Here is a 26,437-nt window from a genome sequence, read left to right as displayed (position 1 = left end):
TTTATTGACATGGTTTTCAATGCCTACTTGTTTATATTAATAAGATTAAAAGGATTAAAATGTTACTCATTGATATTGAATAGCTGTGGCTGATTTATTCTTTTATGAGGGTGCAAAATGAAGTTTTCTTTCAAATGAGATTTTCAAGGCCTGTTTGCTTGTTGTCAGATTCAGGAGAATTTCAATGAGTTGCCAATGGCACATTGGCTTCGTACAAATTGGATACTGGAAGGGTAAGTATGGAGGATACATGACGGAATGGAAGGGGCACAGAAGGTCACTGGGAGGTTGAGGAGGTATCAGGCCCATGGAGGAGCAAAAGGATTATGAGGGATCGTGGAGGTGATACGGTGGTGAGTGGGTGATGGGTTGAGGGCTGGGGCCTAACAAAGATGTGTAGAACTGGGATGACATCCCAGGCTATGATGAGTCTCCTAATTAGCTTGCCCCATTACCTGAATGCCTCTTTTGCCACCACAAGCTAGTTTCAGGAGGCGGCAGACCTGACCCTGGCCAGACCATGACTCCAGGAGTCTAAAATCTTGTGGGAGTTCACCTGACTTTCAGAAGTTGGGAATGCAGTGTTATGCAATGGCCTGACTTGTTGTATCCAACTCAAAGGGGAAAATTCAGCCCATGTCATTGCCAATAATGCCGTTTTTTTTCAGAAGCAATTATATATCGGCCTCTTCATTTGCAAATTAATTTTGTAACTCCCTCTTGTTTATTGATTTTGAATGAACAATGTCAATGTGAAGAGGTGATAGAAACAGCAATAACAACATTCGAGATGACTGTTGTTTGCCTTTTAGCCCCACCGGATTAGACAATTGTCTGAACAGTGTATCTAATTGTATTCCTCTTCAATTATCACATTGATTTTATTATCGATTCCCCTTATAGTTGCTTCCATCAATTTAGTCATCCACTTCAGTGTTCAAAATCATCCATTTGTCAAAGATGAGGGATCATCTCACAATGGACCTAACCACAATGCCACCTAGGGACATATGTTGCCACCTCCTTTGAAAGTTAACCACTGCGCTGTCAAGGATGGATGTATGTTTTGAGTCGAAGATCAGTAGCAAAGTAAGCGGAGTCACTTCTGCTCCTTTTACACTTTCCAGAAACTTACATTAAAGATAATTAGGAACAATATAGCAAAACATTAAATACATTTTAAGGTTGGATTTAAAGCCACAGGATGACAACCAACATAATTAATAGGGGATAAATAACAGTGGCTCTCACCATATGATGTTGAAATCTGTCTTTCATTGCCAGCAATGTCAATGTAACTCCTGTAATCCACCATGTGTTCAGTGCTACAGCACATGCTGATAGACGCTCAAATACATGAAATATGGGCGGGACTTCACCCGCATCTTTACTGACAATTAGTAACTATCAGTACAAATAGACAAATGGGTCAACCACTTCACATGACAACCATTTAATGAGAAAAGCTATGAAACAGGTTTGGCCATTCTGACCATAATTACAACTTGTTAGCATGGGTTGTAGAGAAAAACAGCCGTTGATTGTGATCAATCTTTTCTCTGTGTTTACAAAAACACAAGTAAAAGTCATTCTGATGATCATATGACTTAAGACAGCAACTCAGTATAATTCTTAAACTATTCATGCATTTCAGGGCTTTGAATCTGAACCTAGGCAATCGAATGAACCCAAAATCACAAACAAAATTAAACACCAACTTGTTTTGATTGGAACAAAACATCCCAAGGCCGTTCACGTGGGTGTTGTCAAACAACATTTGACAGAAAGCAGGCACAAGGAGATATTGTGGCAGGTGACCAAAAGCTTGATTACAAATTGTCAATAACTGAGGAGTGACGATCAGAGAGGTTGAGGGATGAATTCCAGAGCTTAAGGCCTAGGCAACTAAGGTATGGCTGTGATTTAAAATGGAGGATCATGGAGTTCATGGAGTTCATGGAGAATTGCGAGGCTGAAGGAGATTTTAGAAATAGGGAGGGGTAAAAGCTATGGAGGAATTTGAAAACAAGGGTGAGAATTTTCAAATATGGATTTGGTCAAGGTAGGTCAGGGGTGATGAGTGAATAGGACTATAGCGTGACTTAGAATATGAGCTTGGAAAGTTTCCCACAAGCCAAGTTTAAAGGGGGTTCAAGTTGAGAGATAAGCTTTGAAATAATCACAAAATTCAATAATCTGCACCTTCTGTATTTATTTCTTACATGGAATGAACTATCTGCCCTGAAACCTAGACAAAATTTTAATAACAAATAATTAGACATTCATGGGCACTTTGTTAGACTCAGTCAAACAGATGAAAGAGATGGTTGGTGTACGGGATATTGAAGTCTTATCTCTGGCACAATGGAGAAACCTGTTCTAAGATTAAAGTTGAAGCCTATTGTTGAGATAGACTAGAAGAAATATTACTCTTAATATATTGAATGTTTTGGAATGAAGAATGAAAAATGTGTACTGCAAAGTGGAAAACTATTCCTTTCTGCATTTTATTTTGATGAGCTTGCATTATCTTTATTTTGCAGATGTTTGTTGTAAGGACACAGTGTTGTCAAATGGTTACAGATGGTTTAAGCTGGTGGGTAAAACATTGGCAGGTGAAGTACAATGTAGAAAAATGTGAGATTGTCCACTTTGGCAGAAAGAATGGAAGTGTAGAATATTATTTAAATTGAGAAATGCTGCAGAACAGAGATCTGGAATTCTTGTACATGAATCACAAAATGTTGACGTGCAGATACACAAATAATTAAGAAGGCAAAAAAATGTTAGGCTTTATTGTGAGGAGAGTGGAATATAAAAGGGAAGTCTTGCCTCAGCTGTACAAGACAATGGTGAGGTCATAACTGGAGTACAGTGTTCGAATTTGACTTACATACATAAGAAGGGATATATCTGTCATGGAAACAGTTGAGAGAAGGCGTTGTTATTTGATGAAAGACTGGGCAGTTCAGTTCTAAACTCATTGGAATTTAGAATAATGGGTGATCTTATTGAAACAAGTAAGATTCGGAGGAAGCTTGATAGGGTACGTGCTGGGTAGTTGTTTTCTCTCCTCAGATAATCTAGAATTAGGGAGGCACAGTTTAAAAATGAGGGATCACTCATTGTAGATGGAAATGAGAAGAAATTTCTTCTCTTCGGGCAGCTTTTCTTTGGAAATTACTTCCTTCACCAGAAAGCAGTGGAGGTTGTGTCATGAAATATATTCAAAGTTAATTTGGACAGATTTTTGATTGTTAAAGGAGTCCAGGGTTTTGGGAGCAGACAGAAAATTGGAATTAAAGCCACAATCAGATCAGCCCTCATCTCACTGATTGACAGAGTAGTCTCAGTTCACCAAATGGCCTATCCTTTTCCCTATTTCTGCTGATCCTATGATTGTCACAAAGATGTACTACATAGAATTAATTTGATATCTGTTGACAGATTTCACATATTAAACATTATAAAGAGGGCAATTTCACTGAAAAACAAAGATGCTGGCTGAATTTTTTTTTAAAGTTTTTTTTATTAGAGTCTCAGTAGGCTTACATTAACACTGCAGTGAAGTTACTGTGAAAATTCCCTAGTTGCCACACTCCAGCACCTGTTCAGGTACACTGAGCGAGAATTTAGCATAGCCAATGCACCTAACCAGCACATCTTTTGGACTGTGGGAGGAAACTGGAGCACCCAGAGGAAACCCACACAGACACAGGGAGAACGTGCAGACTCTGCACAGACAGGGACCCAAACCGAGAATTGAATCCAGATCCCTGGCGCTGTGAGGCAGCAGTGTTAACCACTGTGCCACTGTGCCACCCTGTGCCATTTCCAGCCACTCCTACTGAAGGGATCTATCAATTCTACTGTTCAACTCCCTCCCCCACCCCGTCAAGAGGTTCCACAGCAACAGAGGGTGAAAATATTGGGAAAACCTGTTGACAGCAGTAGGACCAGAAGATCTTGCCACGGACCAATGATGGGCTTCCTCTGCCAGTGCAACATATGCCATTGGGGGTGAGAAGGCTGACTTAAACCATCTGCCAATTTGCATCTGTGTCGTCACAGTCCATTTCACAGAGAGATAGGATGGTGGTCCTCAACAGACAATGATCTCCCTGGAAGTGCAATGGAAAAATGGACCATTCAGGTGTTAATTGCTGAAATATTAAAAATTATTCTCCTTGCTATCACAACGGCTTCAAGGATCTGTACTAGACATGAGCTGATCAACTTTCTTTTAAGATATCTAACTGACATGGAGAGAGGTTATTTGATTTTTCCTTTTGTGTGGATGATTAAAACTGGTATTTGTTAGAGATATTCTAGTTGCTGGAGGGATCAGCTGTCTCTTGCCCTCTCTCTCTACAGTATCCAACTCTGCTTTGAACCCAGTTTTGCAGTGTTTAAAATATGTCTGCATTCCCACAGCAGACAAAGTCTCTGTCTAATGAAAACTATTGGATGTCTACAAAAGTGGTTCCAAGAAAGAAAGGGACATAGTTGTCATAACTATAAAAAAAAAACTGCCTCAGCTGAGAACAGTGCCTCTGGAAACAATTAGTGAACTGTTAATAACTTTCCTTTTTTTAATCTTTACTTTGACTTGGCCAAGGTTAATGTCTAACACTTGGTAAAGTTATATTTTTTTCTGCATGCTGGGGGTTTGAGTGTGTGTTTGTGTATGTTAGTGGGAAGTAGGACATATTTATATATTTTTAACCTTTTCAATATTTTTACTGCGTGCATTTTAGCACAAATAAACTAACCCCTCACATGTTTAACTCAAGAATAACTGTCTGGATTAATTCTTAGAAACTTCACTCAGTTAACTACATGCTGAATTGGCAATTCAGCATACTACTAAAGTGCAAAACCTTTTAAAATGCAAATTCAGAAGTGGGCAAAGACAGAAACCTATCCATCACGCTTCACTTGTGGTAGAATTCTCCCACCTGAGACGAAGGGCCAGTTTTGCCATCAAGTTGTGCCTGTTTTCGGGCACAAAAACTTGGCAAAATCGGACATGAGGCGAGTAGTGCGATCCAGACCCGCCTCTGCACTCGTTCCCCCTTTACCAAGGCCCAAAAATGGCCGCAATCGGGACTGCACCAGAAATAGGCGCTACAGCAATTTAAATGTACTTGCATGCATTTAAATTGACTTAGTGGGCTGCTCGCCCAACTTTACAGGCACCTCCTCCTTTGCTACCGTGTTCACCCATCCAGAATCAACACAAAACAGAGATGCTCCACAGATGTCTGATTCGGGCGCCCCAGTTAGTGAGGAGCTAAGTGCTGAGTGTCCGACGGCTCTCTGCTTGAGATCGGTGGGAAGAGTGGGAGGGGAGGAGGTTCCGCTGCCACTGCCTGAGATCAGTGAGAAGGAAAGGGGTCTGCTGCTACTCTAACTGAGATCAGTGAGGGGGGAGAAGAAGTCCACTGCCACACTGCCTGATATTAGTGGGGGAAAGGGGGGGTCCGCTGCCATTCTGCCTGTGACCAGTGAGGGGAAGGGGAGAGGGGGCCTATGATCGCTCTGGGTGGCAGAGGGGGTGGGAGGATACGGGGGTCAGTAATGGTGAAAGAATGGGGCAATGTCTGTGGAGGCCAGGGGGAGGCACTTTCCGGCCCGGGAGTGACGTGACAGGGGAGCTGCATTCTTATCATTTTTGTTTCTGCACAGGAGGCGCCGATCGGAGCTGCAGGGTTTCGGGCGAGTTAAGGCCTGCCCACAGGCTATGCAGCATGATTCAGAATCGCTGATATTTTTTCAGGCACAGTGCACATGGGGGCACCTAAGAATGGATCTAAAAGTTGGATCTAAAACACTCCCAGTTTCAAGCCCGCCCAGCACTTAGAGTCAAACTGGTAGAATAGGGCCTTTAGTCACAAGGAGGGGGTGAGATTGTAGCATGTTTCCTGCTGTGGAGACCATTGGGAAATAACACCATGACCAGAATTTTACTGGCATGGGCCAGGCGAGCCTTGCAGAACAGAATTCTCCATTGGCCTCAGGAGGAATGTTACGAGTCTCATCTCAGTGAGGTCATAAAATCCTGGCCCATATCTTCTAGCCCCAACCTCATTAATTATGCCCCCAGAGCATTAGAGCTTTATTCCATGCAGGACAGGCATAGTGCCATGAGATTCGCCATCATGTCCGGTGTCATATTTAAAATGTGTCCAACTGTACTGACCCACCATTGAAGAACGAAGGCAGATCTCCTGTGAAGAAAGATAGATTTCCAGGAGCAAACCGAGGCTACAAGATGGATCTCCTCGGTGATGGTAAATTTGAAAGATCTACCTGGCAGAAACGCTCCCCCCCCCCACCCCGCCAAGCCTCTACTTGCTACAATAGTGTTCCAGGGACCAGGTGGCCTCCAGTCTCCAACCCAAACTCTGGAAATAGCCTCAGGCAATGTACAAGTGAGTCCTGTCTTTTGCACGCAGTATCGGTCCGGACATTTCCTGAACCAATGTGTGGTCCCACTGGCGTCACAGGGAATTGGGAGTGAGAAAAAGATTTCAGTTGGGTGTTCATCTGCAACCCCTTTGCGGGATGCAAATCAGTTTCAGCCAGTCTCCAGTGGGTTTCCCAGTCTGGCATAGTGGGCACCAGTGGGAAAGGCCAGTGGAAAATGTCCAGCAGTGTGAAACTGATTCTTAGACTCCTGCCTAATTCTTTCCCCCAGCCCGCCATTGATCCTAGTGGTGGGGCCATGGGAGAATTCCTCCTGTATTATAATATGATCTTATTATCACTTGGTAACAATCTTTTTACAGCCTTAAGACATGTTCAACCTATGTTAGAACTACATACCTAAGATATACAGATTGTAACGATTCTTACGAGAACAAGGGGGTTGGACTTTTTAAAACCATTATCTTAGTAGAAACATGGAAGCCATCAATTGGAAGATCCTCTCCCATCCCTCCCATCCCTCCCATCCCTCTCATTGACCATCCTGACTTAGAATATGTAGCTGTTCCTTCAAAATCTCCTCCCTTCCTAACATCACATTAATTGCAGTGGTTCAAGAAGGCAGCTCATCACCACCTTCTCAAGGACATGCTCTCCGTTTGATACTTATTAGATTTGGAGAGCAGTATTTAATTCCATTTGGAGGTATAAATTCAAGTGAATGACCTTTTTAACAATCTTAATTATGTTCCCACCTCTTCCATGTGGCATTGCCAGCTGGTCTCCCCGCTGCCTGCGTGATTCGGCCCAGAGTTCTTGACATTATGAGCGATCACATGGCCTCCCACACAATTCTGCACACCCATGTTTCCTCCTCCAATGGGCTATATTACATGCCACCCATTGGATATAAAAGTGCCTCAACCCATCCCTTCTCTCCAATTCTCTTCCTCATGGCCAGTGCAGAATAATAAAACTTCCTCAATGCGTAAGATCTGACCTTTCACACTGACCTACTGACACACTGTCAATTACAATTTTAAAATACCTAATCTTTTAATAATAGAATCCTTAAATCCGTAGAAATAGTGATACAAAAGCCATTTGCCATTTGAAGATTAGCATGATGAAATCGTCTCGTGAAGCTGTACACGTCATATGTTGAGTTAATTTCAGTAATACATAAGAGACCTGAGAAGCCTAGGGACAAGTGCTTTGCTTTGCTTTCTTTCCTGAAGGCTGCAAGCACCGGAGATGCAGAAATTAAAACTCCGGCCATTTATCTCAGATGTACAAAATTGTAAATGTGTTTTTTAAAACTTACTTATTAGTGTCAAAAGTAGCCTTACGTTAACACTGCAATGAGGTCACTGTGAAAATCCCCTAGTCACCACACTCTGGTGCCTGTTCAGAAACACTGAGGGAGAATTTAGCACGGCCAATGCACTCAACCAGCACTTCTTTCAATCTGTGGGAGGAAACTGGCACACCCAGAAGAAATCTGTGCAGACTTGGGGAGAGCATGCAGACTCCGCATAGACAGTGACCCAAGCCGGGAATCGAACCTGGGTCCTTGGCACTGTGAGGCAGCAGTGCTAACCACTGTGCCGCCCACAGTGACAGTATAATGTTGGAGTCAAATAAACAGTAAAACTCTCAAATCACTTATGTATTCTGGAACTGATATGAAGTTGCATGCTAAACACTGGTCACTTTAGCTCACTTTGTAGTCAATTTGAACAGTTGCAATTGTTCTTTGGCAAAGTGCAACATCAAACTAACCCTGTCATTTTGCTATGTATATTGCAGATATAGTACACAGGCAGTCCCCCATCTCCAAGTGACTAGTCACCATTTGTTATTTCAAAGAGTCAGTGAGGGCTAGATTTTTCAGGGTGACACTTGCCATGTATCATGCTTGCAGCCACCCACAGATTCTCCACAAAAAATAACAGCAGGAGAAGGCCATTTGGCCCATCTTGCTTGCTTTGCCAATCAAAAAGATTATGGCTGATTTCATGGTGGCCTCAAATTCACTTTCCTGCCAGCTCCCCATATTCCTCCTCATTCAGGGTGTGGTGATGCATTGAACTGTAGTTGGTATGTCAGACCCACCAGAAGTCCTGACACATGCACAGGCACTGTATGGTTCATGAAGTTTGAACTTCTCTTATGATAATTTGCTCTGCCCTGGACCCTCTACGATGTCTCTTTCACTGATCACAGGATCAGACACTTGGGCTAGATGTACACGACTTACCTAAATATTTACACTAATTTTTTATGCTCTTTAATTTCTGGTGTAACTTGATGACTATCAGTGCAACTCACCCATCACTTGCCAAACATACTCCTCACACCCCAGCCCTCCACCCAACTCATCCATCATTCCTCCAACCTGATTGCCCACAACCTGGCTGGTTAACCCATTACCCTTGACCTAAGCCCCACAGCCCACTCACTAACTCATTGTGACCTTTAAAAGCTTTTTGCTGTTGTAAAAGGCGATACTTCCTGAACTATTCCTCTCCACCAGTTCTCTCTGTGGAAGGTTGTGCCAAGGCTTCATTGTTCCAGCCAGGATTGGAAATGCCAAGTGAAAGTGTGCAAAAGAGCAAGCATGCAATGATCTCTGTGATTAGCAGCAATGCACACAGCATCAGCACTGATTGAATAACTGGACTCTGTGTAAGATAGCTATTTAACTCTGGAGAGCTTTGCAAAACAAGCTCAGTCTTGTCTTTACCCGATGTACATTCCTGCACAATTCATGAATCATCTATCAGAAGAAAGGACTTTGGCTCAGTTTACCTCCTTTTCTCAGGAATATTAAAGCAAATTGTCCTGTGCCAGATCAGTTAACTCAGAACTAGACTGGAACTTGAGATTTCATGGCTTACACTTTAATCCATAAATTATTTTCCTTAACTTTAGTGATGGACGCAAAGAGATAATGGCCCAGATTTTGTGAAGGAATGACACTTCCATTTATCATGCTTGCGGTTACCCATAGACTCTGCACAAGAAATAGGAGCAGAAGTGGCCATTTGCACCATCTTCCATGCTTCACCATTCAAAAAAATCATTGTGATCTCAACCCCATTGTCCTACCTGCCCCCATATCCCTTGATTCCCTTGTCACTCAAAGATCTGTTTAACTCAGTGTTGAGTATATTCAGTGACCCAGCCTCCACTTCACTTCTCTCTGGAGCAGAGGATTACAAAGGGTAACAATTCCCTGAGAGCAGAATTTTTCCTCATCTCTATCTTAAATGGGAGACCCTGTATTCTGAAACTGTGCCCCTAATTCAAGGTTCCTCATTCTCTCAGCATCTATCCTGTCAAGCCAGAATCTGTACGCTTCAATTTCTCATTCATGGGTGTAGAGGGATATGGGCCAAATGCATGCAATTAGGACTAGATTAGTGGTTAAAAAAAAAGGGTGGCATGGACTAGTTGGATTGAAGGGCCTATTTCCATATTGTAAACGTCTATGACTGGATGATTCTTCTAAACTCCAATAGATATTAAACCAACCAGCTCAACCTTTCCTCATAAGACAATCCTTTCATCCCAGAACTAAACACAGCCTAAACTTCTCTTAACTGCCCACATTCAAGTATATCCCTCCTTAAATAAGGAGATCAAATTTGTCTTGGTCTTAGCTCAGTTGGCTGGACTGTGAGTTCATGATGCGGAGCGATGTCAACAGCATGGATTCATTTCCCTCCTCAGGCCTGTAAAATTGAACTGGTGGCATTATGAGGTCCTTAAGGCCATTAATTGACAATGGGTGTTGCCAGCCAGCAGGGCACAGATAGAATGATAGAATCTCTATAGTGCAGAAAGAAGTCTTTCAGCCCATCAAGTCTGCACTGACAACACTCTCATGTACTTACTCTGCTAATCCCCTTGACACTAAGGATTAATTTTCCTGACCTGCCCAGGACAGGAATTGTAGTGACAGCAGGTAGACAATGCAAATGTCCATTGACCTCGGGTGGGATTTTCCAGTCTTGCGCAAGTTCTACCTGAAAATCCAGCCCTTAGGGTCAATTTAGCATGACCAATCAATCTAACCTGCACATCTTAGGACTGCAGGAGGAAACCAGACTATCCAGAGGAAACCCACGCAGATATGGGGAGAATGTGCAAACTCCACACACAGTCATTGAGGCCAGAATTGAATCTGGGTTCCTGGCACGGTGAAGTATCAGTACTAACTACTGTGCCACCATGCCATCCATCGCTGTGTTACCATGCCGCCCCTGACACAACTACCTACTTTAAGGTCCACTTGCTTGCTTTCCCACTTGCCTGTGGGTGGACAAATATTGATGTAGTCAGGCATTAAGCAATGTTTGCCATTGAATAGATATGTCCTTGTACACTTTGGTTTGTAAGTTTTTGCATGGCCAATTTCTGTAAGTGTGTGCTGATAACAGTCCAATGAGGGAAACAGAGATATGTGTGAATAGGACAAGAACCGTGAATTACCTTGAGCAATCTGACCCAAAGACTGTGAAGTGAACAGTGCAAGGATTGAGAAAGAAGTATCAGAGTATGAAATCAATCCCAAATCAGATACAGAAAGAAGAATCAGGAGAGGAAGAGAAATATTAAATTGATAGACTAAAGGAGGAAGGATTTGCTTTTTTTAAATAACATTTATAAAATCTCCACAAATAAAACAGAAGGATTGAAACTCCACACTTGTAATGGTTATTTTTCAGTGCCAGAGGTTGATTGGCAAAATTAGCATTTAGTACATTGTTGAAAGGGTACTTGGACTGTCACCAGCAAGACTTAACTTTCAATGGTGAGTTTTAGTTCAGATCCACTGCACAAATGCAACAACTTCCGCCATTCTGGCCATTTCCTTGGTGAACAAAGAAACACAGTGCTATTTTTGCCAACTAATATTTGCATTTTTAAGTTTAACTACTCACCTGAAGTTGAATCTTTTCTGCATAAATAACAGGCACCATTAGCCTCGCCATTGTTTTGACAGGGAAATCTGGGCTTATATAGATCAGTGTACAATAGCTGCAGGGTAGTTTACAGCATTTTTGGGAGATTGCTTGGTGCTTATAAGAACATAAGAACATAAGAAATAAGAGCAGGAGTAGGCCATTTAGCCCTTTGAGCCTGCCCCCCCATTCAATAAGATGATGGCTGATCTGAAGTGGATCAGTTTCACTTTCCTGCTTTCTCCCCCTAACCCTTAATTCCCTTGTCTATCAGAAATCTATCTACCCGTGACTTAAATATATTCAACGAGGTAGCCTCCACCACTTCAATAGGCAGAGAATTCCAGAGATTCACCACCCTTTGAGTGAAGAAGTTCCTCCTCAACTCCGTTCTAAACTGCCCTCCCCTCACTTATTTTGAGGCTGTGCCCTCTAGTTCTGTTTTCCTTTCTAAGCAGGAAGAATCTCTCTACCTCTACCCTATCTAGCCCCTTCATTATCTTGTAAGTCTCTATAAGATCCCCCCTCAGCCTTCTAAACGCTAACGAGTACAGGCCCAATCTATTCAATCTCTCTTCATAAGCTAACCCCCTCATCTCCGTATTCAAAACAGCAATATTTTTTCCCAACAATCTGTTAAGTAATGCCATCGTTTGAAAACGGAATTACTTTTAAATCATTTGCAAATCGGTCTAAACAATTCCTCATTGTTACTGGAAATGGCATATTTTTGTAACTAGCAAACTCTTTGCTACGCATTCAGCTTTGACATTTGATTTGTTTTCCTGGACCAACTCACCTGCTCATTTTTACTTTTTTTGTGTCGCTGTGTTCAAATAAGAAAAGTTTCAGTGTAAAAGTACATTTAGAAAGCCTTCAAGCACAACTTTGACCAGTATAATTTATTGCATCCTGTGCTAAAGCCAGGATGAAGCTGGATACAATTCAAAGTACAAAGCCAGTAACAATTTATGCAGTGCCCATTTCAATCAAACAAAGAAAGAACTCCAATTTATAGGTCCCATAAATAAGTTGGTCTTGACATTATTTTTTGCATAAAAACAAGCTTATTGAGGCATAGCAAATATATGTCAATGATTACAACTTAATTTCCTGATCATTCTAAAATGGCTGCACTAAAGACTGATGGCTTTGGACACTATTTAGAAAAATAAATAGGTTTTGTAGAATAATGTGGAGTTGAAGACAGAAAACTTAACTGAGGGGAATATTCCAATATTCATTTGATATCAGGCCCAGAACCAAACTTGCAGGAAAAAATTGGTTTCCATTGACCAAGAGCTGAATAGTTTTCCTCTGTGCTATGGCCAATACCTCAAACAACACCTCAAAACAGATTATCAGGTTATTATGACTTTTTCCTATGTGCAAATTGACTACCGCATTTCATATAATAGTGATTACATTTCAAAAATACTTCATTGACTGTAATGGGACTTTCTGAACTAATAAAAAGGACAAATTTCAAGACTTGCATTTTATTTATTTTAGTATGTCAGTTCAATTTCCCACACCTGCCTGTGAATGAAATGCCAATTTAGTACAAAGATACAAACTGTAATTAATGTTCTTTCTTGGGTAATTGTCAACAAAAATTGAATTGGAACTGACCCAATATATACAGAATTTTTATTCATCCATTGTGATAAGAGTGATATTTCATCTAGTTTGCTGTTTCTTCAGTGGTAACGCAGGCCAGCAATTTATTACAGAGTACAAAATGTCATTTACTTGGGCAATATTATGTACTTTACTCATTATTTAGCGAGCCCAGGTGGTACAACAAGATAATGAATGTCAGTATTACTAATAAGCCTAGCAAGAGGGTATGTATGATTGCATTAGTCCATGCACACAATGCCTTTTAACCCATTGGACAGTATTTTATCAAACATGCTTTCAAAAATTGTGGATATATTGTTTATATTTTTCAAACTAACATATCAGCTATTGTGGCTGAACTGTGTTAGCTCCTCATACTGCAGTAAGCGTAATGTGGACTTGCAGTCCAGTCAGCACTTTCATTCAGTCTGGGTGGCAATAGTGCAGATGCATTGTTGTGTTATAGTACTGATTTTTTTGATGAATTTTCTTTGTGGCCAGTTCATACGACTATATGAGAGCAAGAAAATCAATTGCCAATGAATGGTAGAGTTAAACTTGAGAAATTGAAGATTTGTAGTGGAGGAAGAGATATAAATTGCAAGAAGGAACATTTCGCAACAGATGTAAACAACTTCACAGTGGTGGATTGTGAGGAGAGGGGAGCAGGGGTTGGGGTTTAGTGGTATTGATGCAAAGATATGTTCCTGACATTATTGATCTTAAAATGGATGCATTGAGATTCTATTGCTTACAAAATAAATTGAGGATAATGCATGAAACTGGATTCTGTAGTAGTCTGGAATATTTCAGATTTTCACCAGCAAAGAATTATATTGAGTCACCCCATGTGTGAATCAATGTGTAGGTTCAGCTTGATTAAAGAGCCTATCAATAGGGTCATAATAAATATTGCTTCGTCACCGTTAGTCACTTGCTGAGAATAATTAACTTAAAATGATATATGTATATTGCTTTGACTTTGAAGTCATGAAAATGAACTATAACTGAATTCAAATGGACACAAGTGTTTTAAAATATGTGTTCAGAAGAGTGTTACAAGCCAAAATCCCATTTCATTACAAAAGCAGACTCAACCAGTCTGGCAGCATTTGTGCAGATAAAAGCAAAGTTAACTTTTCGAATCCAATATGAGTTCCTTGGAACTGAAGAGTGGTAAGGATGTGATGGGTTTTCCTTATGCATATTTGGATTATAGTTAGCCCAGGAGATGCAAAAAGGTAATGAATGTCAGTGTTGCTAAGATAAGGGTACAATTGTTCTAGTACAGGCTTGTCCAATCGTGGGCCACGCCAAGCCCCTTAATGCAGCCCACGTAGCTTGTGTTCAAAAGCCGGTAAGATAGGCCAGTAAGTTCAAAATGCAGGTAATTGTAATTCAGCAGTTTGAAAGGGGCAGCTTCTACACACACACACACACACACACACACACACACACACACACACACACACACACACACACACACACACACACACTGACCCTCGAGCATTTTTTGACCCTCGCACTGGTCATTTTTATTAATTACTCTTTTTAACCTAATAATTTATTGCTAGGACATTGTTTTACATTTGCTCAGAAATTGTTTCTTTACTTAATATCTCAGCTTGTTTGCTGAAATTCAGTTTATTGTTGTAACAAATCTTAATCTTTCCAAAAGTTTATTGGATGAGAAATAAAAGCCCCCAAGCAAAAAGGTTGGGCAAACCTTTACTAATCCATGCATACAATGTCTTCTAACCCATCAGGCAGTACTTTATTAAACATGCTTTCAGGAATTATTGATGTATGTGTCCTTACATTCCAAAATAAATTAATACAAAAAGCATAAAACCCATCACGTCCCTATCTCCTTTCAGTTCTGAATAACAGTTATATTGGACTGAAAGAATTCACTCTTGTTTCTCCACTGATGCTGCCAGAGTTGGCTGAGTTTTTCCAGCACTTTCTGTTTTTCTTTCAGATCTTCTGCATCTGCACTATTCTGCTTTGACTCAATAACAATTGATTTCTAATGAGCATAGATGTGATGTATCCTCTACTCTGAGTAAGGGTTTGGTGGGTTTACCTTACTCTCTACTCTGGAAGAAAGCTTCTTTGCACCAGAATTCAGATGTTAGATCCACCCGTCCACTAACAGCCTTCCACAGTACTGAAGAACCACTGACTCTAACACCAACATCATTGTCAAAGGTAAATGCAAATATAGCACTTGCTCTGAAGCTGAACTTTACAAAATGGTTATGTTTTAAAATGTCTTCTTCAATGTAAGGTAAAACAGAATTTTCTGAAAGGGTGGATTGTGAGATCATACCAAAACCTTCATGTGGAGACATGGTTGTGCAATCTACTTGCCATGGTGGAGTAACACAAACAGAAACCTTTACAAAGTAACCCTTAGAAAAGGACAGTTATTCTTGACGTGCAGGGAGAGAGAAAGAGAGACAAAGCAGCTACTGCTAGAGCTGGAAAAAAATGATTGTACGGTGAGAAGAAGCAGGGAAGGACTGTTTTGTGTTAACAACCAAGCAGGATGCTTGTGACGGTTTATGTTCAAAAGGAAGGCAATGGAAAAGGTGGGACTTTTGAAAAATTAAGGAACAAAGGTTGCCAAGATGGGTGTCATTGGCGAAAGTTGGATCTGGAAAGCACTGCTTTGAGTGGAACAATTTTTGAAGGACACTGCAAGATTTGACCTACCATGGCAGGAAGAAGTAAGCCTTCTGGAGAGAATGGAGTCAAAGAACAATTGTTTCTATAGTACTTTACATTTCCAAGAGGTGTGGTGCATTGTGAAAGGGGTTGTAAGACATATCTCAACTGCATTGACGCAAAAGTATTTTTCTTTGGTGTGTTAGTTGCCTGTTAAGTAATGTCTTTGTTAATTCCTTGTTGATTCTAGCTTGTTGCAGTAAAAGTCCTAAAATGTGAAGTCTTAATTGTCAATACTTTTTGTCAGTCACTGGGAAAATCAACTCTTTGAAAACATAATTGGTCTCTATACCGTAACACACAAAACTTAATTGAAATTGAGCCTCCCTCATTCCATCCAACTTCAACATGTTTGTTCATATGCTATACTCAGACCACTGAGTAAAAGTCACACACATTAGAATATTTCACAAAATTATATTTTTTACTCCCTATTTCCTGCCATTTGTAAACTCATGATGGCAGTGCAAATTAGTTGCATATGTTTATGAAGGCATATTTATTTCTTTGCATGTGCATCTTATAATTTAGTACACAGTGAACTCAATTGGAATGATCAGAATTACGAAAATGTTCTTGAGATACAAATTATCAAACCAATTCTACTAACAGTTTAATCTGAAGACCTGATTTTCAGAAGAAAGATAACTGAGTTCAAGTTGGTGGAAAAATGGAAAGGTCCTCTTATTTATTAATGTAATAATTTATTCATGCAATAATGCAGCACAGTGACACAGTGGTTAGTACTGTTGCTTCACAGCGCCAGGGACCCGGGTTCAATTCCGGCCTCAGGTCATTGTCTGTATGGAATTTGCACATCCTCCCCGTGTCCGTGTGGGTGTCCTTTGGGTATTCCGGTTTTCTCCCACAGACTGAAGATGTGTGGGTTAGATTGATTGGCCAGAATAAATTGAACCGAATGTCAGAAGATTAGCAGGGTAAGTATGTGGGGTTATGGGAATAGGGCCTGGGTGAGATTGTGGTTGGTGCAGAATCAATGGACCAAATAGCCTCCTTCTGCACTATAGGGATTTTATTTAAGAAAAACAGTAATGTTCTTAGTATTACAAAAGGTACTTCCTCTTTAGAATTTGCTGTTCCATGTAGATAACATTGCTATAGTTCCTTTTAACTATATTTTAGATTAACATAATAACATTCATTCCGATCTGTAGGGAAATGTGATAATGATCTTGAAGAGAAACATATGTTGTAGCACACATTAATGACAACAAAGCAGGACATCATGTGTTGAATGGTCTACTCCTGCTTCTATTTCTTATGAACCAATTATTATTGTCAAGAGTTGCTCATTTTGTATTAATTTTTTATGTAATTAACGTGCAGTATTGTAGTTCTCTTTTAATGTTCCTGTTAGAATAGTGCTGGAGACAAAAAACTAAGAATTGCTTGTGAACATCAGAATATTAATCACTCGTGGTTTGTCTAAGGAGGTTTGTGGAAAATAAAGAAGTTTAATTAAATTTCTGGTCTAGATTTTCATAGAACAAAGAACAACACAGCACGGGAAACAGGCCCTTCGGCCCAACGAGCCCGCGCCGCCGTCCCATTGTCTCAGTGACCTATTCATGATTTTAGTCTACGCCTAATGTGCGAGGATCAGGGAGGTCCAATATAGGGACAATTTAGTACCCAATCAATCAGCCTAAAAGCACATCTTTGGGATGTGGGAGGAAACCGGAGTACCCGGAGGAAACCCACGCAACCACGGGGAGAACGTGCAAACTCCCACAGACACAGGCCCAAATCCATGTGTCCGCACAGCAACAGAGATAGTCTCTGAGCTGTCATGTTGCCCTCGAGATGGTCCAGTTTAAGCACACTAACGACATGAAGCAATAGGCAACTCCCGAAGCAACGTCCAAGAGCAGCCCACTACAACCTGCCGCATGCATGCCCCTTGCTGGACTTAAATGCCTGTGGAGACAAAAAAATTCATATTAAACAGGCAAAGACTGTAACATCCCTGAGGCAAAAACGTAATCCCAAGCCTACAATGTTTAGTAAGGCCTGCTATATCCCCCTATATGTAGCCCGCTCATGTGGCTGTCTAAGTGACTCTTAAACAACCCTAGCGTGCCTGCTTCCACCACCTTACTCGGCAGTGCATTCCACACCCCCACTACCCTTTGCGTGAAAAACTGCCCTCTAATATTTGTCTTATACCTAGCCCCCCTCACCCTAAGCCCGTGACCCCTCGTTCTATCCATTTCTAATAGCGGAAAAAGCTTACCACCATTTACTCTATCTATCCCCTTCATAATCTTATAAACCTCTATTAGATCCCCCCTCAGCTGACGTCTCTCAAGGGAAAACAGCCCAAGTTCGTTCAATCTTTCCTCGTAAGACAACCCTTCCATACCAGGCAGCATCCTGGTAAATCTCCTCTGCACTCTCTCCAGGATCTCTACATCCTTCCGGTAGTACGGCGACCAGAACTGGACGCAGTACTCCAAGTGAGGCCTAACCAACGTTCTATACAACTGCAACATCAGACTCCTACTCTTATATTCTATACCTCTTCCTATGAAGGCTAACATACCATACGCTTTCCTCATCACATTCTGCACCTGCACCGACACCTTCAGGGACTTGTGCACTTGCACCCCCAGGTCTCTCTGCGTATCTATACTCCGGATAGTTCTACCTTTTATCGTATAACTCCCCTCCACATTATTCCGGCCAAAGTGCATCACCTCGCATTTCTCCGGATTAAATTCCATTTGCCATCTATCTGCCCAATCTACCAGCCTGTCTATGTCCTGTTGCATTGCCAGGCACTGCTCCTCAGTACCCGCCAATCCAACCATCTTAGTGTCATCAGCAAATTTGCTGATCACACCACCTACCCCCTCTTCCAAGTCATTAATATATACCACAAATAGAAGAGGTCCTAGTACCGAGCCCTGCGGCACACCACTGGTGACAGACCTCCAATTGGAAAAGGAGCCTTACACTACTACCCGCTGTCTCCTCCTCCCAAGCCAGTTCTCCACCCATCTACATACCTGGCCTTGTATCCCATGAGCCTTCACCTTTTCTATCAGCCTACCATGAGGGACCTTGTCAAACGCCTTACTGAAATCCATATAGACGACATCAACGGCTTGTCCTTCGTCAACCGTTTTTGTCACCTCTTCAAAAAATTCCACTAGATTCGTAAGGCATGACCTCCCTGTAACGAAGCCATGCTGCGTATCCCTGATCAGATTGCAGCGCTCCAGATGTTCATACATCCTATCCTTGAGGATCCTCTCCATTAGCTTGCCTATAATTGAAGTCAAGCTCACCGGCCTATAATTCCCTGGGTTATCCCTCTGACCCTTTTTAAACAACGGTACTACATTTGCAATCCGCCAATCCTCTGGGACCTCACCTGTGTCCAAAGAAGAGTCCCATGTCCCACAAAAGGGTGAATTAGTGTAAAAATTCCAGAAACCAGGACACAGGACCCAAATTCAGAATTCCTCCCATATTCACTCCCAAAACCTGACACCCTGGCGATTCCTGTAGGTGTGATGAGGTTTGGATTAGATTTGAGTCACAAGTCTGAATCATAGAATCATAGAAACCCTACAGTGCAGAAAGAGACCCCTTGGCCCATCGAGTCTGTACCGACCACAGTCCCACCCTGGTCCTACCCCCACATCCCTACATATTTATCCACTAATCCCTCTAACTTACACATCGCAGGACTCTAAGGAGCAATTTTTAGCGTGGCCAATCAACCTAAACACCACCCCTTTGGACTGCTTGCACATCCACCGACAGATCTGCTGCAAGGGTATTTGATTTTCATGTATCACAGTATTTTCTCCAGATCAGGTGGGTTTTTGAAGCATTTGGGAGACTTCCCCCACTTTGGTGGGATCAGGAACATTTTGTGTTAAGCGTGAAATCTTTTGACAAATTTAAATGTCACTACTAGATGCTGGGTCCAGATATGGAGTTTCTAAACTGAAGTTGCAGTTCAGAACCACCGCTAATATAAATATACTCCTTTTGAGAACCACTTAACTTTGTTAATATGAATTTAATATATTTACAAAAACACACAGAGCAGCAGGGTGACACAGTAGTTAGTACTGCTGCCTCACAGCGTCAGGGAATGGGTTCAATTCCAGCCTTGGGTGACATGGAGTTTGCACATTCTGTCCGTATCTGCCTGGGTTTCCTCTTGGTGCACCAGCTTCCTCCCATAGTCCAACAATGTGCGGATTGCATGGATTGGCCACGGTAGAATTACCTATTAGTGTCCCAATATGTGTAAGTTAGGTGGATTCACCATGGGTTACGGGGATAGGGCAAGGGAGCGGCCCTGGGTAAGGTGCTCTGTCAGACAGTCAGTACAGACTCAATGGGCTGGATGGCCTCATTCTGTACTTACGGATTTTATGATTCTATGTGCGTAAATGCACACTTACACACACTTCTGTTCTCTGTTAGATTTACTCAGGTTGTTAATGTTAACAATGCACAAAGGAATCTCAGCAGTTTTCTAAATTTCTCCACTGTGTTTTGCCACCTTAGTAAAACAGATATACCATGTCTTCCGTTGTCAACACTATTTAGCCAGTGGACAGGAAATGTTGTCTTTCAGAATGAGGTATAATGACTAGTGGCTGGGATTCTCTGACCTCACTCACTGCTGGAGTTCTCCAGTCCCACTGCATTGAAAGGAGTTTTGGCTGAGTGCCAAATTCTCCATTCTCATTGGTAGCAGTGGCAGGGTGAATGAGAATGGATAATCTCGGCCAATAAATTATTTCAAGTCCTGTGCTTTGAGTTTGTCAGTTTATAAACACCATAATATCTCAAGGTCTTAACAGTTTAATGATCATAACGTAGAAGGTAATGCAGATGTAATTTTATTAAAATAGCGTTTGTACTTATTTCAGAATTTTGATTCACGTTCACTGTCTTTACACAATTAAACTGCATTGAAGCTGTGTTTAGTCAAATATTTTTTGTAAGTAAGAAAATCAATATATGTCTCAAAAGCTTTAAATTTGTGTTGTATGATGCAGAAAGTTTGCCTTAGAGATTCGATTAAGAACAAAAACATCTCATACAGGGCAAATACTGACACAGTATAGAAGCTGAAATGTCTAATTGGAAGCAACAGTGAAAGGCACACTTAATCCCTGCACTGCCAGAGAGCTTAAGTGTTTTATGTTTTGTTGTCATCAGAATCAAACAAATCAGAGCTTATAAAATTGTAAACACAATACTGAACTGGTGAATAACTAATCAATTAACAGATGCAAGAAAAAAGTTAGTGGCTAGGCATTAGTGACATGCCTTCTGTAGGATGTAAATAACTCATTTTGTACATTTTGTACATTTTGTAAATAGGCATTTCACTGAATTACACAGTTGCGGATTTGTTACAGCACAGAAGGATGCCATGCAGCCGATGGTGTCTATAACAGCTCTCCCAATAATCATTTCACTCAATGCCATTCTCCAGCCTTCTTTCCATGAACTGTGCATTCTCTTCTTTTTCAGAAAGCTGTTCATTCCCCTTTGAATGTTTTGATTGAACCTGCCCCCATCATACTCTCAGGCAGTGCATTCCAGACCTTAACCCCTGGCTATGTGAAAAAGGTTTCTCTCACATCGCTTTTGCCTCTTTTGCAAAATTACTTCTAATCTGTCAATTCAGTGGGAACAGTTTCTCCCCTGTCCAGACCCCTCGTGATTTTGTACACCTCTATCAAATCTCCTTTCACCCTTCTCTCCTCCAAGAAAAACAAACCCAAAGTCTCCAATCTATCTTCATAACTGAAGTTCCTTATCCCTAGAACCGTTCTTGTGAATCTTTTATGCACTCTCTCCAATGCCATTATATATTTCCTAAAGTGTGGTATCCAAAATCTAGGTCTTGGATATATATCAGGAAAAACAAAAGTCCCAAAATTGATCCCTGGGAAATTGCAATTCCAACCTTCCTCCAAGACAAAACACATCCATTAACCACCATTCTCTGTTTTCTCTCACTCAGCCAATTTAATTTCCAAGCTAATGTCCCTTTTGTTTCATGACTTATAACTTTGCTCACACATTTGTTGTGCCCCACTGTATCAAATACCTTTTGGAAGCCCAGGTTGATTACATTAACAGCATTGCCCTCATCAACCCTGTCTGCTACCTCTTCAAAAAACTCCAGCAAGTTAACCTAACACAACTTTCCCTCAAAACAAAATCCATGCTGACTTTGCTTAGTTAATCCAGATATTAATGTTGTCTCTAATTATTGTTTCTAATAGTGTCCCTATCACCAAAGTTAGGCTGGCTGGTCTGGAGTTGCTTAGATTATCTTTCCTCCTTTTTATGAACACAACAAATTTATTATTATAAACTCATTGTATTGAAGGATTGTTTGGCCCATCAGGCCTATATATGCTTAGTTAAGAGCAAATTAGATAGGCCTACTACCCTGGCTTCTCCACAGAATTGCAAGTTTCTTCCCTTCAGGTGTTTCCCTAATTCCCCTTTGGCAGTACATTCCACATTACAACCACTGGCTCTGTAAATGAGGTTTCTCCTATGCCAAATAATTTATTTCTATCTACACTGGATAGACCCCTCATGATTTTGATTTCTACTATCAAATCTCTTCTCCAAAGGCAGTTCTCCAATTTATCCACATAACTGAGTTCATGGAACCATTCATGAGAATCTTTTCTGTGGAGATGCTGGCGTTGGACCAGGGTAAACACAGTAAGAAGTCTGATAAATCAACTATATCAGTTGGACTTAAACCTGGTGTTGTCAGACTTCTTACTAATCTTTTCTGCGCCATCTCTAAAGTCTTCACATCCTTCCTGAAGGACAGTACTCAGATTTGGACCTGATACTCTAGTTGAGACTGATCCAGTGTTTTATAAAGGTTCATTGTAACTTCCTTGTAATTGTTCTCCACGCCTCTGCATTCTCTCTTCCACCTTATTCCATTGGGGTAAAGATTCAAAAGTCTGAGGTCACGTACCAACCGACTCAAGACCAACATTTTTCCTGCTGCCATCACACTGTTGAATGGACCTGTCTCGCATTAAGTTGATCTTTGTCTGCACCCTAACTATGACTGTAACACTACATTTTGCACTCTCTCGTTTCCTTCTCTATGAATGGTATGCTTTGTCTGTATGGTGCACAAGAAATAATACTTTTCACTGTATACTAATACATGTGACAATAATAAATCAAATCAAAATCCTGCCGGTGTTTAATCAAATTCTTAACCTTCCCTACGACTTTCGTTGATTTGTGTACATGTTCCTAAGTCTCTCTGTATCCCTTTACAGTCATATCCATTATTTTATATTTCCACTCTTTATTCTTCCAACCAAAATGAATCACATTTCATTTCTCTTCTTTAAATTTTATCTGCTACATGTCTGGCCAGTCCAAGTTCTTTTCCATATCCTCTTGATCACTATCCGCTTCACAATTCACTACACTTCCAAAATGTTGGTCATCTACATATTTGGCAGTTGTGTCCTGTTTGGTGAAAAATATTCAGCAGTATAAAGAAAAATCCATGGAAAATGAAATTAGTCTTTTCACATTGAAGGAGTATGTAAACTTGTTCTCATTGTTCGTCACGCTGAACTAAAGCAGCCACAACATTTTAAGTGCAGTGATATTGTACTGAAGCATTGCAAGTTGTTTTTGTATCACAGTGATGCATTTTAAAATTAAATACATCATCAAGTTAAATACATCATCAAGTCAAAAGCTTAGCTTTTGTTACTTGCTTAATTTTTAAAATAAGCCTGTGCCTTTTTAAATAGCAAAGTGTAGAATAAGTATTCCAGCCACAGCCTAATTAATAGACAGTTAAACTCACGGCTTAAATCTTCCTGAGAAAATAATAGCGAGTTTACAATGCATATTATTATTAATGCTAGAATTGGCCAGCGTGTTTGGGTGAAGAACAGATCAGTGGCAAACCTCTCCAGCCCAGGGCAATTTTATGTTTCAATTCATCATGTGGAAAAGTATTCTGCAATATTTTTAAAAGTATTAAATTTTACATTTGTAAACATTTTCCTATGTTCCCTCTCTGTCTCTTTTCTCTCTCAATCCATATTTTGCTTCCCTTTGTTATATTTTCCTCTATACCTAACTTAATTCTAATTCACCTCCTTTCCCATTACTCCTCTTATCTTTCCCAATCCTTAAGTCATTGGTTAAGGAGGTAGACTGTTTTTCCAGTAAGTCACGGGGTGCCAAATGCCGCATTGCCCTCACTGCCCCATGATCAGTTTATACTTCAGCAAGACATCGTGCAAAACAGTTTGAGCTTAAGAAAAAGTCAAACTGATGATTCCAGTCATGAGATGCCCCACCTCAGCAAGATTTGGGCCATTAGGTTTGTTAATGCACAATGGAACAATAGATTCCAAATATGTTCATTAATTATTTGTCAGTGCTGGTATTTATTGATTTATTCAGAAATCATTGGTTAAATCCATATGAATCATAAAAGCTCACATCTTAAAATGTGCCACTGAATTATTTGAAGATAATGGGCAGAATTTTATAAGACTTTTTTCTCAGTGTTCAGCTAGCAAGAAAACAGGAGAGTTGCTGATCCGTTTTCAGGCTAGTTTTCACACTCAATTTTATGCACTCGTTCTTTGAAAATATGGGCTAAAAATGATTGTCAAGCAGTGTTCATTCATCCGTTGTCATAGCGCCTGCATGGTCTTCCCAATGTATCAATCACCAGGCGAGGTTGTTCCCTTCCTAGCCCCTGGAACAGTCAGGATAATATTAATCAACAGCGGGGAGAACATTAACCAGTCGGACTTAGTCCCTGGAGCAACGGGGAGAACATTAACCATTTGACGAACACTTCAGCAGTCACGGGCATTCGGCCTCTGATCTTCAGGTAAACGTTCTCCAAGGCGGCCTTCACGACATATGACAGTGCAGAGTCGCTGAGCAGAAACTGATAGCCAAGTTCCACACACGTGAGGACGGCCTCAAATGGGGTTTTGGGTTCATGTCACTCTATCTGTAACCCCCATGACTTGCCTGGGCTTGCAACATCTCACTGTCTCCATGTGTATTGTCTGGAGACAATACACATGTCTTCAACTTATGCTTAATGCTAACTCCACTCACATTGTCTGCACCTTTAAGACTTGATTAGCTGTAAAGACTTGCATTCTAATCGGTATTCTATAAACTGTGTGTGCCTTTACATGCTCTGTTTGTGATCAGAACTCCACTCACCTGACGAAGGGGCAAACCCCAAAAGCTAGTGGTGTTTACTACCAAATTAATCCGGTATTGTGAGACTTCTTCCTCTGATAGAAATCAGAGACCTTAAATGATTTGAACTATCTTGACAGAATAATTAACCAGGAAAGTTAAAAGGATTAAAACCATTTCTAACTTTGAGATAACTGTAGTACTGGCACCATCCCATCCCAACAGAACAAGCAACTTATTGCCCCTTTTTCAACTAGCTCCCCCCCCACACCCGGCACACCCCAACCCCCCTCCCCCCCACACACAGACACCCTCACATCAACTAATGGGCCCACCATTTCCCTTCATTTTTCCAGGATACTTTTTTACTTATTTTGTAAAATTAGTACATTTTTAACATGCAATGAAAAATATTTCATTTTGTTGCAATATGTTTTCCATTGTTAGTTGTCTATAATGAAGTATGTGCTCTTGTTCACACGTGTGTATATATGTGAAACTTGTTTTCACTTTCCAGTGAATCAGACATGGGACTGAGTTTAAAGGGATTTCAAGAATGTTCACATTAATTATAGCTTGGCAGATATTCAGAATGATTGGATGAAGTGATAATTTCCAGAGCCTCTAAGTTTCTGATGTCATATTTTAGTATGACAGCGAAGAGGGAGACGCATCTCTGGAATTCTTTTGGGGAGGTGAAGAATAGTTCTCAGTGTATCGGCTTGCATTTGAATAGCAATTTATTTGGAAGTATTTCATTTGGGAAGTCAAACTAAAGATCTAAGTTTGTCCGCCAGCTGTTGAAAGGTCCAGCCATTTATGTTTATTCATTCTTGAGATGAAGGCATCACTGGCATCCTGAATTACCCTGAGAAGGTGAAGGTGTTTTGATATACCAGCAGTTCTTGGACTTATGGATAAAGAACAAAGAAAATTACGGCACTGGAACAGGCCCTTCGGGCCTCTGTGCCTGCACCGACCATCCTGCCTGTATGAACTAAAACCTCCTACCCTTCTGGGGATGATATCCCTCTATTCCCATCCTATTCACATATTTGTCAAGACACCCCTTAAAAGTCATGTTGAAAACCACGTTGTAAATTAAAACATCTTAAATCGGAACCAATCTTTCCACAGGAACAATTGTTAAAATGTGGGATTGATTCCCGAACCAAGGACAAAAATAACTCCTGGGCCTCTCGGCAATTCTAAATGCTTTTAAATGTTGCGCTGTCAAGTCATTGAGTGGCTGTTGATGTCTAGATGCCTTAGCACAAATTCCTCAGTTAGTGTGTGGAACATAATGAAGTCATTGATCACTGTCAGTTGCCTGTTGAATCCTAAACTTCTGCGAGTTTGAGTGCACATTAAGTACAACATAAGCTTACAAATGCATTAAAATTGTAATGGCTGTGCCAAAGAAAATCAACAAAATACAA

Source organism: Carcharhinus amblyrhynchos, chromosome 13 (assembly GCF_965287045.1).
Source record: "Carcharhinus amblyrhynchos chromosome 13, sCarAmb.v2.hapA, whole genome shotgun sequence".
Lineage (NCBI taxonomy): Eukaryota > Metazoa > Chordata > Chondrichthyes > Carcharhiniformes > Carcharhinidae > Carcharhinus > Carcharhinus amblyrhynchos.
This window is presented reverse-complemented; position numbering follows the sequence as displayed.